The sequence below is a fragment of the Aedes albopictus genome, chromosome 3 (genome assembly GCF_035046485.1).
Source record: "Aedes albopictus strain Foshan chromosome 3, AalbF5, whole genome shotgun sequence".
Classification (NCBI taxonomy): Eukaryota; Metazoa; Arthropoda; class Insecta; order Diptera; family Culicidae; genus Aedes; species Aedes albopictus.
In genome coordinates, this window is record NC_085138.1 from 362,923,772 (window position 1) to 362,938,951 (window position 15,180).

At 36.9% G+C, this 15,180-nt stretch overlaps 1 protein-coding gene across 1 annotated transcript in view; it reads left to right on the plus strand.

Moving 5' to 3' along the window:
* Positions 1-15,180, plus strand: part of LOC109411435 (exostosin-1) — a 703,630-nt gene that overhangs the window by 381,405 nt on the left and 307,045 nt on the right. The window lies entirely within an intron of this gene.

The window sequence follows — 15,180 nt, forward strand, 5'->3', positions numbered from 1 at the left end:
CCAAAACATCACCAGGGCCACACAGTCTGCATATCAAATAATTCGCGTTGACCACGCTGCCACCACCAGACCAGGTCCACCAGCAATCTCCAAACATACTGCTAGAGAGTGATATAAAAAAAACTTTTGCAAACTGTTTTTGTGCATTGCAATCTGGGGATGGACGTTTAAAAAAGTTAAAAACTCGTCAGTTTTACGAGCGTTTTTTTTTTCGCTAGTTTCAGGCGAAACACGTGGCTGGGGTGGATTCATTCGGTTGTCTGTTTATTACGACTATAAAAAGATGAAGGAAAAAGAAGAAAAAAATGTGTTCATATTCTAAAAATTTCGCATTTTTTCAACAGTTATATTTTTATGAGTTGATTAAAAAACTTAAGAGAATATTATTTTTTCATTGCATACGGGCATTTTTTGTTAATTTTCTTAAAATTTCCCAGCCCAATTATCGACTAAATTCAAAAAAAAATTTTTTAGAAATCCAAAAAAAGTTTGGACAACTTTATCCAAATACCAAATACCCAGTCGTAAACCTCCTCCATATAATTAAAGTTTATCTTTCTGAAGGAATTTTAATAGCTTAGGGCTAAGCATATCGATATAACAGCATAAAGAACATAAAAAAATAGATAAAGAACTTGATCAATATTCTATTGATGAATAATCCCAAAAATAAAAATAAAGGTCATGCAAACTGTTCTTTCTTCCAAACTGTTTAGATCCTAAGTCTTCGGGTGTAACGGCAACTTCTTTCGTTATACAAAGCTACGAATTGTGATCTATCTTGTCCAGTAAGTCATCTGAAAATTCAACAGATAGTATCAGATCAGTCGGGATATCCTAGGTCATCAAAACTGTTCTTGAGTTTAGATCCTAAGGTCTACGGGTGTAACGGTAACTTCTTTCATTATACTAAGCTACGTTTTGCAATCTATCATGTCCAGTAAGTCTTCTGAAAGGTTAATAGACAGCGACAGATGAGTCGGGATATCCTAGATCATCCAAACTGTTCTTCCTAAAGTCTACGGGTGTAACGGTAACTTCTCTCATTATACAAAGCTACGATTTGTAATCTATCATGCCCTGTAAGTTTTTTGAAAATTCAACAGACAGTATCAGATAAGTCGGGATATCCTAGGTACTCCAAACTGTTCTTGAGCTTAGATTCTAAAGTCTACAGGTGTAACGATAACCTCTTTCATTATACAAAGCGACGATTAGTAATCTATCATGTCCAGTAAGTCTTCTGGAAGTTCAATAGACAGTATCAGATCAGTCGGGATATCCGGTCATCCAAACTGTTCTTGAGTTTAGATCCTAAAGTCTACGGGTGTAACGGTAACTTAAAAGCTACGATTTGTAATCTATCACGTCCAGTAAGTCTTCTGAAAGGATAATAGACAATATCAGATCAGTCGGGATATCATAGGTCATCCAAACTGTTCTAGAGTTTAGATCCTAAAGTCTTCGGGTGTAACGGTAGCTTCTTTCATTATACAAAGCTACGATTAGTAATCTATCATGCCCAATAAGTCTTCTGAAAGGTTAATAGACAATATCAGATCAGTCGGAATATCCTAGGTCCTCCAAACTGTTCTTGAGTTTAGATCCTAAAGTCTACGGGTGTAACAGTAACTTAAAAGCTAAGATTTGTAATCTATCATGTCCAGTAAGTCTTCTGAAAGTTACAGTGTTTTTTTTTATGAACTAAGCTTCATAACAATATGGAAGCCCATAATATCCCAAAAACATATAACAACGCTTATTGGTCCTCTAACTGCTTCGGTAAGTACAGTGGATTATGTAACACTACTTAACGTAGTGGCAAAAGCTATTATGACAAGTGTAGATCTGAAGCTATGGTCTCCGGAGTAGTGTTGTTATTCAGGATTATCTCAAAACTATCTTGAAATGACTCATGATATGGCATATCATTACAGATTACAGATTACAGATTACAGATTACAGTTTAAAGTTCATTGTGAGAATATCTACTGTAACTATCAAGAGCTAAACTTCAGGATAGCTTGGGCGACCCTCAATGTCCCAAAAGGTTCAAAATAATATATAGTAGACTTCAGATAGGTCCAGTCACAACGATTTATTATGATGCGTTACTCAGTATGTCAGATACAGGGTGCGGCAGGAAAAAATGCGAAAAGTTCAAGGCACTATTACACGCTAAATATGGGATATATATGACTATTTTTTCATGACAGTGTATCAGTCAATGTCTATATTCTAGCACTGAAAAATAAAAATGAACACATTTGATGTTTAACATGTGATAATGTAGGCCTAATTAGCGGATATCAATAAACTGCGCGCCCAATGGTCATTAAACAAAATGACTATAACAGTAACAAAATTAGCTCAAATTCGATGAACAATCAGACCACACTGATCCAGAGCCATGTAGTTTCACATAGCAGATGAAATAAGTACATATATTTGATGATATTGTAGAGAAAATCAAAAAATTTGTTTTATCAGATGCGAAATTTAGCGACCTGTGCGATTTTTTGCGGTTTGAAAATTCTGGTTGTCTTCATCTTCAGGCGCCTCCCTGTAAAGGTTAGTGACCAAAATGGGAAATTTTTTAATTAACTTTTCAGAAAACTAGCCTATTATAGATCATGGAACGTTGAAACATAGATTGGTTAATGTCAAATGGACGAAAATGAGGTTTGAAGTTGAAAAACACTTTCGCATTTTTTCCTGCCGCATACTGTATAGCTGATGTTACGAGTGTAGTTCTGAAGTGCTGTACTAAAAGATAGTTTGGCTGGCCTGGAACATTCCCATAGTGTCTCTAAATGACATTTGAGAATTCAAGAGCAGCGTGGATCTCAGCAGATTATGCTAGGCTATTATTTATGGATCAAACACATAACATTTTTCTTGTAGATTTGAAGGACTTAATTATAGAACAAAAGGTTTATTATAAAAAAGTAGTAGAAAAATTAGCCACAGAATGTCAATGTCGCGAGTGTTCGTGTGACCAACATCTAGTTTGCCACGCCTTTACAGCGTCAGCATCGGTCCTTCAAGTGTCAAACCAATTTTTATAGTCAAAACAAAACATCCACAACAACATGTGTACTTAAAAATAATGGATAAATACCTCTGAGGTATGAAATAAAATATATTAAATTATTGGCTACAGCGCCATTAGCGATCTAATTTCTCATACATCTACTAAAAAAGTAGACTTCAGATTGGTCTAGTTACCACGGATAAATATACAACGTTACTCAGTATAGCAGATATGGCTGTTGTTACGAGTGCAGACCTGAAGTCCTGAACTCCATGGTAGTTTGGCTGGCCTGGAACATTCCCATAGTGTCTCTAAATGACATTTGAGATTTCAAGATATTCACGGATCCCAATACTATTATTTATGGCGGAATCACATAAAGTTATTCTTGTGGATTTGAAGGACTTCATTGTAGAACAGTTTGGCCGACCCTGAATGTCCCAAAGGTTTACAATAAGCTAGTAGACTTCAGATTGCTGCAGTTGGTTGACCTGAGATATCCCTATTGTGTCTATCAATGACATTGTAGATGACAAGAGCTTCACGGATCCCAGTAGGTTATGCAATTCTATTATTACATAAAATTATTCTTGTGGATTTTAAGGATTTTAATATACGATATTTTGGAACACCTAGATCATCCCAGAATATAAAACACCTTTTGATATTCTTGACGATGGCTAAAGGAATACATGTAAGAATCGAGAAATGAGCACCCCTATATTGAATTGAATTTGGGTACCAATCATTTGTGAGTGGGGCAGTTGTTGTAGTGCTCTACCACAGATCGGTTGATGGTGGAGGGCAATAAAGTATATACAGTTTAAGAGTTTCGTTTTGTTGTCGTATTCCGAAAGTCGGGTTTAACGGTTTAAATTCCTTGGGGCCAATAAATTGGGGGCTCGTCCGGGAAGCCAGAAACCAAAGGATGCGACTTCAAAGACGTTCGGTGATAGCATAACATATCTAACATGGATACGTGGTTATACAGTGAACAATGTTATAGTTCCCAATGGGGAAGATCAGATTTACTCCAGCAAGTTAATTTTTTTGATTACTATGCGAATCATATGATTTACGTGAATTCCGAAATTTTAAGGATAAGTCATGAGTTAATTAGTATGAGCTGTGAGTTAAGGGATCTAAAGCAGAAGAACTATGAGATACGGTGTGAACTTGCAAATTTAGATTATAAAAAAGCAGTGAACTATGAGAAAGTTATGATAGACACGAACATTGTCCAAACAAGCGCGGGCAACCTGAACAGCTGTGATGGCTGTGATAAATGTGTGCTCAACGAAAAAGCAGATGAAAACGACCAACCTATTGTGACGGTACAGGCTGTGCATTTATCCAAACAAAGAACGATCACACGACTGATTTTACCATTGCGCCGTACGAAGTGGGAACAGTACAAACGTAAATTTGTTTCGAGGATCAAACGAGCCAGGAAGCACTGTAAGCAGCAACAGTGGGACCCGAAATATACAACACCGTCATCTGGTACAATCCTGAGGATTATTTCAAGGCGTGCTATTTTTTACAACGGATGTAAAAATCTTGAAGGCGAGAATACCGATGCTGATGAGGACGGGAATAGCGAAGATGTTAATATCGATACCTATGATGTTGAGAACGGAAGCATACCACACCATCGGAGTCCGATGGTGGTCAGGACGGCCGAATGTAAGAATCGAGAAATGAGCACCCCTATATTGAATTGAATTTGGGTACCAATCATTTGTGAGTGGGGCAGTTGTTGTAGTGCTCTACCACAGATCGGTTGATGGTGGAGGGCAATAAAGTATATACAGTTTAAGAGTTTCGTTTTGTTGTCGTATTCCGAAAGTCGGGTTTAACGGTTTAAATTCCTTGGGGCCAATATACATATAAACTTAAAACACTTTACTTTACACATTAGAAAAACCGGTATGTCAATTATTTCGTTTTTCCAAATTTCATGGTGTTCAAGATGTTCTAGGATGTTCAATGAAGTTCCCAATACAAATATTCCCATTTTTCCCTAATAGAGGACCCAATTTTCAAAAACTTTGTCGAAGACAATATTCTGTTTTACCGAACGGGTGAATTTATACAGCCGTTTCTATGTAGGGGTCATATATAACCCCTCCGGCTCCATAGGGTTACATCAATTACTACAATGTATGTTGTTGAATCTTTTCAGGAATTTTATGGTGCAAAGAAACAAATTAATGATCTCAGTAACCTTCTTCCACGATACATTTTTGCTGCATTTCGGGGTCCCGCTTGGCTCCTCCTCTAACAACCAATCCAATAAATGCACCAAGTTGGTTCCATTTGAAGGAAGATGGACATGCAAACAAGGATCAAATAGAAACAAAACAGAACATGGGGATAGACCAAATTATCGGGACAGGCCTAACATTTTTTTTTGTTTAGAGAGACTTTATCCTGAATGGATATTTATCTCCAAAACGATTTCAATGTCCACAAAAAAAAACTTCAACAAGCTGAAATTTTTTGTGAAGTGAATCAAGTTTTTTGGAACCTAGACTGTTGGTTGATTGACAAGGTTTTTTTTAACTTTTTTCCTCGTAAATACTATTTTTAACTCGCGGTTTTTAGAATTTTAGTTTTTGATTTTTAATTTTTTTGTTTTTAAACATCCCTTCATTTATATATTTTTTCTGGAGACCTATCTAGGATACCAATATTTTAAGACAAAACATTTTGAAATGTAGTGATTATTGTTATTTTTTTTTATACGAACATAAGAACTCTGGTCAAACATGTGTTTGTACAACAGTTGATGCAATTAGATTCAAAACTATATGTAAATTAAAAAAAAAACTGCCAGATGATTAACAACTACCCAATCTTACCTATATTTATACCTTTCATAAGCAACAAGTTAATTATCAGTTTGCTGAACTTTTTTTGAATATCAAAGTATTGCCTGTTCCGATAATTTTGTTTGCCCCTTGTGTGTGGAAAAAGTAAACAGGAAGCAAAAAAAGCAATGCAAAAATGTGCACCGTTCATTCGCAACACCACACCGACTGGTAAGGGCCAATTAGCCAAATATATGTGGATAGACGTGAATATGAAAAAATGGATAGAACCAGAAGGTTTGGCATTTATTGTCAAACAAAGCATGTGTGCATTTCCGCCATAAATTTATTTCGTGTTGTGTCAGAAATAGGTGAATAAACTTGACGGGTGACTTTTTTTGTTTCATCTGAGTAATCACGTGAAAGGCTTAAAATTTTTGAACCAGGATCAGCGCTCAGCAGCTCTTGCTGATTCAACAATTTACACTTTTAATTGATTACGTCTCAATTGATGTGGAACAATTTCGTGTCCACTTTTTTTCTGACGTGGCATACCATCTGGGACATGGTTTGCTTCTCAATTTAGAGTTCTTTGAGCATTTCGATAATAATTAACTGTCAGCTTTCTCTTTTGGCTGTCCTTAAAGAAAAAAAAATCAATAATCAAATAGTTCAAATGAAAAATTAGCGCTTTTGAAGCAATTCTCTAAAACTATTCGAATTTCTCACATATCTCTTTGCGGTTTCATCAGGTTAATTAGGTCAACTTTTATTTCACATTAGGAGCGTTTTTTGTTTTTCTATCATTGATGTTTTTTTTAAATTATTTTATATTTTATGTCAACCCTCTAATACCCAAATTTTGGATTAAGATCTAAATAGTTCATCATATAAAATCGGTTAAAACATGTTTTGGAAGGGGATTCCTTTTAATACACGATTTTGTAAATTTTCGGATTTTGAATTTTCTAATTTTCATTTCTGATCTTCTTCACACTTTTATAGTTTTTCTGAAAGCCTCTTTGATGTTCCGATTTTTTATGATGATAAAATTTCGAGATTTTATGAATAATATTGAAATGTTTTTATTTTTATTTTACTTTTTTATGCAAAATTTCATTTTTCGTGTACCTTTAACCCTTTGGAGACGGTATTTTCGTTTTTCTGGATGCAACCTCGCTGGTCTAGAACACGTTTGTAAGGGTCAGTTTTCATGGCTGGGCTAATATGACCCAAGACGCATACGTCTCCAAAGGGTAAAAGAAAACAATTTTATAGTGTCTACAACTCCTCTTAACTCATTTACTGTGCTGATAGTTCATCGATTGGTTTTCGGCGATAAATAATTAAAAACTTATTTGTCAGACTGTCCGGACGTTTCGGTCGATTTTACTGGCCTTCGACCATCTTCTGCGGACTCTAAAATATATGAAACATAATAACATTAACTCATTTACTGTAATAGAATGGTTAAGAAAAAAAATAACACTTAAAAAAGGTGACCAAAACATCAATTATTCAAGGATTTTAAAAAATGTAAATGCGTTTTAAAACACTAAAAACTATTTTGAGATATACAGAACTGTCCGTTTGATTGCCCAGGAAAAAAAAAATACGAAAATGCTCAAACATAACCCCGTGTAAAGGTAGGGTTGGGTATTGAAGGATTAAAGGAAAAGGCCATTAAACGTTAATTGTGATAAAAGTCACTTAGAGGCCATGCAATTTAATTTAAAAAAATATGAACTTATTTTAAAAAAACAAGAAAGTGATATTTTTTTTATTTTTCGTTTTTTTTTTTGAAATAATTTTATTTTTTATTAACTTCTAGAAATACGAAAGGTATTGGTTTCTGAAATGCGGCATTCGTATTGACCGCAAAATCTTTTTTAAATGACTTTTTATGTTTTTGTTAGATTTTGATTAAAAAATCGAAAACCAATGCAAGCTTAAAAATACAGAAATATTTAAAATATTTACACATTGTAAACAAATAAAAAATGTGATCATGATGAAACTTATAAATTTATTATTTATACACATATTTCATTCATTCAAGACGACAGTCTGTGTCTATCGTCTAGTATAGTGCAAGCCGTTGGTAATTGCCATAGTGTCCCAGTGTTCCGAAATTGTCGAATCAATGTACAGCATTGTATACAAGAGGCTCATCCTAGAAAATCCGGCAATACTTTATGTAACGAGGAACGGTTGACAGCTATACCCTTGAAAAGGGCCTTTAAAAAGTCGAAACGTCGAGCAAAGCAAAACCAGTTGTTTTGATTTACGTATGACTGAGAAAGTCAGCTTCCCAGAATGAATCTCATGCCTCGTGAAAATGGCAAAACAGCAGTTGTTAAGGCGATTTCAAAGCGCTTCCATGCGATATCTTTGGTTTGGTAAAATATTTGATCCTTGGAAGACTTTCCCCTGGGAAAACGGTTGACTTTCCGGTGGAACACTTGAGAAAGCTTCAAGCATAAGTTCCGATGATATCCATAAAAACCAAATTGATTTATGGCATGGCGTCATACATTACACATCTCATATTCCCTTGATTAAACGTCGGGTGAATAAAACAACTAGTTTTTTTTTAAATCCCAAGACTGCGTAGTCGTTAATCAGGATAGTCAAACATACACTGCCTCAATTTGCAAATAGGGACAGTACAGTCGAATTGCTATAGCAACTTCTCATATTTTTTGACTGGTAGGAATTCTCGAAAAAAAAATCAGGTTCAATATATATGAGAATATTTTAAAAAAGCTACTTCTAAAAAGATCCTTGACCATCTAATACTCAACCCTGCTTTTAGACGGGGTATAGTTTCAGCATTTATGTATTTCTTTTCTTTCCTGGACTTTTATATTTTTGGCTGATATTTTTTGACAACAGATATGGTGTCTTTTAAAGCATATTTACTTTTTTTTAAATCTTGGAAAACATGTTCTGGTCACCTTTCAGATGTCATTGTTTCTTTTGTATTCAATATCAACATATTTTTAATTTTTGCTCAATCATTCTATTATAGTAAAATAGTTAAGGGGAGTTGAATACCTTCTACAAATATTTTGCTAAAAAATACACGGCAAATAAAATTAAAAAATAAATAAATAAAAATAAAAATATTTCAACAATAACCTTGAAATTTCAAAATGTTTTCATTTTGAAAAAAAAATGTATATTTAATAAGCTTCTGGAAAAATATAAAAGTGTAGGGATGTTGGAAAATAAAAATGAAAAAAAAAACAAAAAAACCAACATAAACAAAATCGCGAATTGAAAAGAATCGTCTCCCAAAATATATTTCAATCGTTCAATCGTTTCAAACTTTGTCTTGCCTACTACGATTTTTGACGTTTCAAGTTCCCAGCCAAGTCCAAGTCCCCGTTCAAAAAGTAAAAGAAATAAATCATTTATCAAAAACTCTCAATATGTCCACGGTTTTTGCCTCATAAACCTTCCTTGGGTGAAAACTAACAGAACAAAACTTAGACGATCCAAATCGGACCTTCCATTCGCAAGTTATGCGCGGTCCCACGTATGCCACTGCATATATATATGAATATTTTATTACAGTATAAAGGAAATTTTTTGATCTCAGAAGTTCTTTGAAGACACTTGGTGGATTTTAGGAAATTTTTTAAGAAACTTGCAAATCACGAATAAAATGGACATTTTTGTGGTCACATTTATTGACTATTTTTGGATTCGTAACAGAATATGAATAATACTTGCAAGCGGAAAGAATACAATAAGGAACATAATTTCTTGGCAAATTTCCTGAAAGCTTTCCAGTTTGGCTTCTGGCAAGAAACTCTTGCTAGATTCCTTACAAACTTTTCAAAATATTTAAATTTTTGAATTTTAATTTTTAAGAAAAAAAAAATTAACCGACAAATTCGTGACTAACAACGAGTGAGGGTTTTTTTCGAAAATATCTGAGAGAATTTTCAGTCCAGATCTAAAGATATATCTGGTAGAATTTTGGCAAAACTCCTCGAGGTAGTTTAAAGAAGAATATTTTTTAAATTCACAGATATTTTAATAATTAATGTTTGTAAGATTTGTAAATAAAATATTGAAGCTTGTCCTGTGGGAAATGTTGGCCGAACTTATCTCAAAATTTTATAAGCAAATGCCCGAACCTTATGCAATTTCCAAAACAATTTTGAGTTACTACGCACGTTATTGTTGAATTTTATATAAGTTTTTGGCAACAAATTCATTATAATTTAAGCATGAAATTTAAACTTTTTTTTCTTTATATCGAGATTTTTAGCCCGAGGCTGGTTCGCCTCCGAATTTAAACTTTCTAATGCATCACGATGGGAACAGCTCACTGACTAAGAGTACGTTTTGGGTAAAAAAAAAATGACCCTAATGCACAAAGAAGTTTAACTGGTGCCACGAACATTTCTTCAGCATTTTCTACAATCTTAGGCAAGCAGGGCATAATCAGAAAAATCTCGGAGAAACTGCTGCGGGAATCCTTGATCCTCTCAGGACAACAATTCCTGAATATGCTCCAGGATTCCTTGGTGGAATACCTTAAGAATCTTCTGCAGGAATCCGTGGAAAATGCTTCTGAAGGAACTTCTGAAAAAAAAATCCTGAAGAAGTTTCTGAACGAATCTCTGAAAAATAAAACTCCTGGAAGAATCACTGAAGGAACTGCAGGTGAACCCCATGAAGGACTTCACAAAAGGAGTTTTAGGGGGAATAACTGGATTTTGTGAAACCCTGAAAAAGTCCCTGAAGGAATCGTTGAATTAGTTCCTCGAGGAATCCCTGAAGTAGTTCCTTGCCAAAATCTCCAAAGTAATAACAGGAAAAATTCCAGGAAAAATCTCTGCACGTATTTTCTGTGGCAACGTCTAGAGAAATCTTTAAATGAACTCCAGCAGAAACCTCTGACGGATTTTCTAGAGTAACCCTGGAAGGAACTCTTGAATCCAGTCGTCGAGTCAAAATATTTCTGAGGTAAAAATCTGGAGAAAATTCTTTAGAAAAGCCTAGGGAAACCTTTTAAGGAATTCCAGGAGGAATTCCAGAAAGAATTCCTAATGAAATCCCTGAAGGCCTTTCTGGAAGAATCACTGTAGAGGTTTCAAAAGGAGTTATTGAAAGAGTTCCTGGAAAAATCTTTCCAGCAATTCCAGGAAAACATCCACATAGCATATCAGGGAAAATCCCAGATGGCATTCTTGGAGGAATTTCTGGACACCCAGATTAATCCCTGAAATAACTCCCAAGAGAATCCCAAGATGGATTTTCTTGAGGGATTCCTGCAGAAATCTCTCAAGGAATTTCTGGAGGATTCCCAGGAAGGGTTCATTATGGAGTTCCTGATGGAGTTCCTGAAGAAATCAATGAAGAAGTTTCAAGAGGAGTCTCTGAAGGAGTTCTTGGAGACATCCTTGGAGAAATTTGAGATGAAATTCCTGAAGGAGCTTCTGGAGGAATCCTTGATGGAGTTCCTGGGGAAGCCCCTGGGGAAGTCTTGGAGGAATCCCCGTAGAATCCCTGGAGAAATCGCTGAAGGATTTCCTGGATTCATGAAGAAGTTTTTGAAGAAATCTCTTAAGAGAGGAAACATTCCAGAAAAAAATGAAAAATATTTTTTTCAGGAATTTCTTAGGGAATCCCTGAAAAGTTCCTGAAGAAATCCCTGGAGTAGTCCCCGGAAAAATCTATGAAGAAATTACTGAAGGAGTCCCGAGGGGAATTCCTCAAGGAATTTCAAAAAAAAAAAATCTATCAAGGAAGTCCAGAAGAAATCCTTGATGAATCCTAGAATGAACTTCAGGAGAAACCTCCAACAGAACATGTAGAAAAATTTTTGGAGGAGCTTAGAAACAAATCCCTAAATTCCTGCAAGAATTCCTGACGAACTTCCTGAATGAATCTTATGGAATTCCTGGCATATCGCTTAAAAACTTTCTAGAGGAATTTCTGAATGAACTCCAGGGGAAATCTCTGACGGAGCCTTTGGGGGAATTCTTGAAGGAACTAGTGAATGCACCCCTGAAGAAATTTCTAAAACATTTCTTGCATGGAACCCTAAAGATATTTTATGATCAATTACTGAAGAATTAAAAAAGGAACCTCATAGGAAGTTTCTGGAGAAATCCCTGGAGAAATTCCTGGAGGATTGTAAGACTTTTTCTGGAAAAGCAGTATTCTGCGGACAAGTGATGATTTAAGCTTGTCTGCAAATTTACCTTACGTTACCGGTCAGACTAAGGGCTGAGGATCGCCTGCTGTACGAAGGAGTCGTCTCCATTTTACTCGTATCATGGCTGTGTGGGCACGAGGACTACCGGTCCAATCATCGTTTTGTAGATAGTTTACTTTGTGTTACGGTGAACTTTATTCGATCGCAGAGTTCTGTGGAGTCCAAAGTAAGCACGATTTCCTGCCACAATGCGCCTCTGAATTTCTCTGCTGGTGTCGTTGTCGGCGATCACCAGTGAGCCCATGTACACGAATTCTTCAACCGCCTCGATTTCATCACCTTCGATATAAATTCGGGGTGGCGGGCGTGATTCCTCCCTGGAGCCCATTGGCATCATGTACTTTGTCTTCGATACATTAATGACTAATCCGATTCGCCTGGCTTCATTCTTTAGTCGGATGTACGTTTCCGCCATCGTCTCAAATTTACGAGAAATAATATCAATATCATCAGCGAAACCAAGCAGCTGAACGGACTTCGTGAAAATCGTTCCACTCATGTTTATCACCGCTCTCCTAAAGCAATGTTGAACAGCAAGCACGAAAGACCTTGCCGTAACCCTCTGCGAGATTCGAAGGGACTCGAGAGTGTCCCTGTTACTCGAACTACCCACATCACTCGATCCATCGTCGCCTTGATCAATCGTATCAGTTTATCCGAGAATCCGTATTCGTGCATATTCTACCATAGCTGTTCTCGATCGATTGTATCATACGCCGAATTGAAATCGATGAACAAGTGATGTGTGGAGACGTTGTATTCGCGGCATTTCTGCAACACCTGGCGGATGGCGAACATCTGGCCCGTTGTAGCGCGTTCACCCCCCCAGCCTGATATTGCCCCACGAACTCTATGCAATTGGTCATAGACGGCAGCATACAATTTGAGAGAGTATCTTGTAGGGCTCAGTAGTGTGATCGCGCGATAGTTCCCGCAATCCAACTTGTCGCTCTTTTCAAAGATGGGACACACGATAACTTTCATCCACCCCTCCGGTAATACTTCCTCCTCCCAAATCTTGGTAATAACCCAGTGTATTTAGTGCTCTCACCAGTGGTTCTCCACCGTGTTTTAGTAACTCGCTTGGTAGTTGATCTGCTCCAGCGGCTTTGTTGTTTTTCAACCGGCCAACCTCCTCCTAAATCTCTTCAAGGTCAGAGGCCGGAAGTCTTTCGTCCTGTGCACATACTCCTAGATCTGTTACCACGCCACCTTCGGTACTTGAAACGTCGCTATTGAGGTGCTCATCGTAATGCTGTCGCCACCTGTCGACCACCTTACGCTCGCTCGTGAGAATATTCCCGTGATTATTTCGGCACATGCCGGCTTATGGCACAAAGCCTCTGCGCGAGCGGTTCAGCTTCTCGTAGAACTTTCGTGTGCCCTTTGCGTGGTACTGTTCTTCCATCGCTTCGCGATCTCGTTCTTTCTGCTGGCGCTTCTTCATCCGGAAGACTGAGTGTTGCAGCATTCTCGTCCATGCCGCATTCTTCTCATTTTTTCAACTGCTCACCCCAAGTAACAATCAGCATGCCTTGAAGGTTTATTCATGTTTTTTCCTGGTTTTATACGAGCATGCGAAAAAGCTGGTTGATCTATATTAGTTTTATGTGGTAGTTTTTTACTTTGCACCTTTGACATTCCATAAAACTATCATATAACTTCTGCTATAAACATCTTCAGTTAAAGACTAGCAAGTAGTCATGGATTGATTTTATCACTTATTATATACCATTTCAATAAAACTTTCATTTGGGGTTGTTGTCGGAGAGATTTTTTTGTAAACAAATACACAAAACTGAGAGGCAATGCATAAAACCAACAAAAGATTTCGTGGCCGTAACATAGACCAAAAAATGCTGTGATTAAACCGCTAGTTCTATCAGAAGCTCAGATATGACCACCTCAAGAGGGTTAGTCCTATTGGAGGAATCATCAGGAACACAGAGTTTTATCAGAAAAATATGTCGCCTAGCCGGGATAATTTATGTAAATACAGAAAAATCACTACTAAATATTATGATTTTACGTACAGTTTGAGATCAAACTTAACGATTCAACACGTTTCCGTCATGCTTATTATCAGAAAAATTACACAATGTCTTTAAAACTCCGCTATGTTGAAAAACCCTTTTAAGCACTCAATTCCATCGAGTAAATTAAATGCATTTGACTTCCAATTAATGCACAGTTTGTGTGGCGAACTTATTTTTTGTCATTATCACAGTCACATTCACCATAAATTTTCCGTGGCATGTCTCTTAACACGTATTAAATAGGAAAACAAATCTGAAATCCGGATCGACATCTTTCCAATTGATGGCTGTATAAAAAAAAACAAGAATAATTTATTCTGAAGATTGAACATTAATGAGAAATAAACAAAACAAATGTTTGACAAGTCAGAAGGTTGTTCGGGGATATGATAAAACTTTGATACAACCCGAAATCCTAAGCTGGTTTGCATACGAAAGTCCTGTAGATCGTAATAATACTGGGCCAACTAGCCAGAACGTGGGCTTATGGAGGCATATTTGAACTCGAGATGACATTAAAGTCGGCATAATGGTTTTATGTTTAGGGTTTTTGAATCGCTAAAAAACTTCGATAAAATCAAAATTGTTACTTGGGACATTCGCCGTCGTACCAGTCGTTTCTGTGATCCGGGGTCGCGAAGCCTAGTAATGTAGCCGAGGTACTACCTATGGCGGATCGGATGTCCTTCCAGTCATCTTCAAGTGTAGTTGCGCCAAGCTGCTCTTCCGTTGGTAGGGCCACTGCTAACTGCTGCGCGTGGTCTTGAGCCACTTCTACGTTACGAAGTTGCTCGATGTTGAGCCGCGGCGTTCGACTTCGACGCGTGGTGATAACTGTCGAAAGTTTTGAGCGCATGCATATAGCGACTAAGTAGTGATCCGAATCTATATTCGCACTGCGGTATGTGCGGACGTTGGTTATATCAGAGAAGAATTTACCGTCGATTAGAACGTGGTCGATTTGGTTTTCTGTTTGATGGTCGGGGGATCTCCAGGTGGCTTTGTGGATATCTTTGCGGGGGAAGCAGGTGCTTCGGACTACCATACCACGGGAGGCTG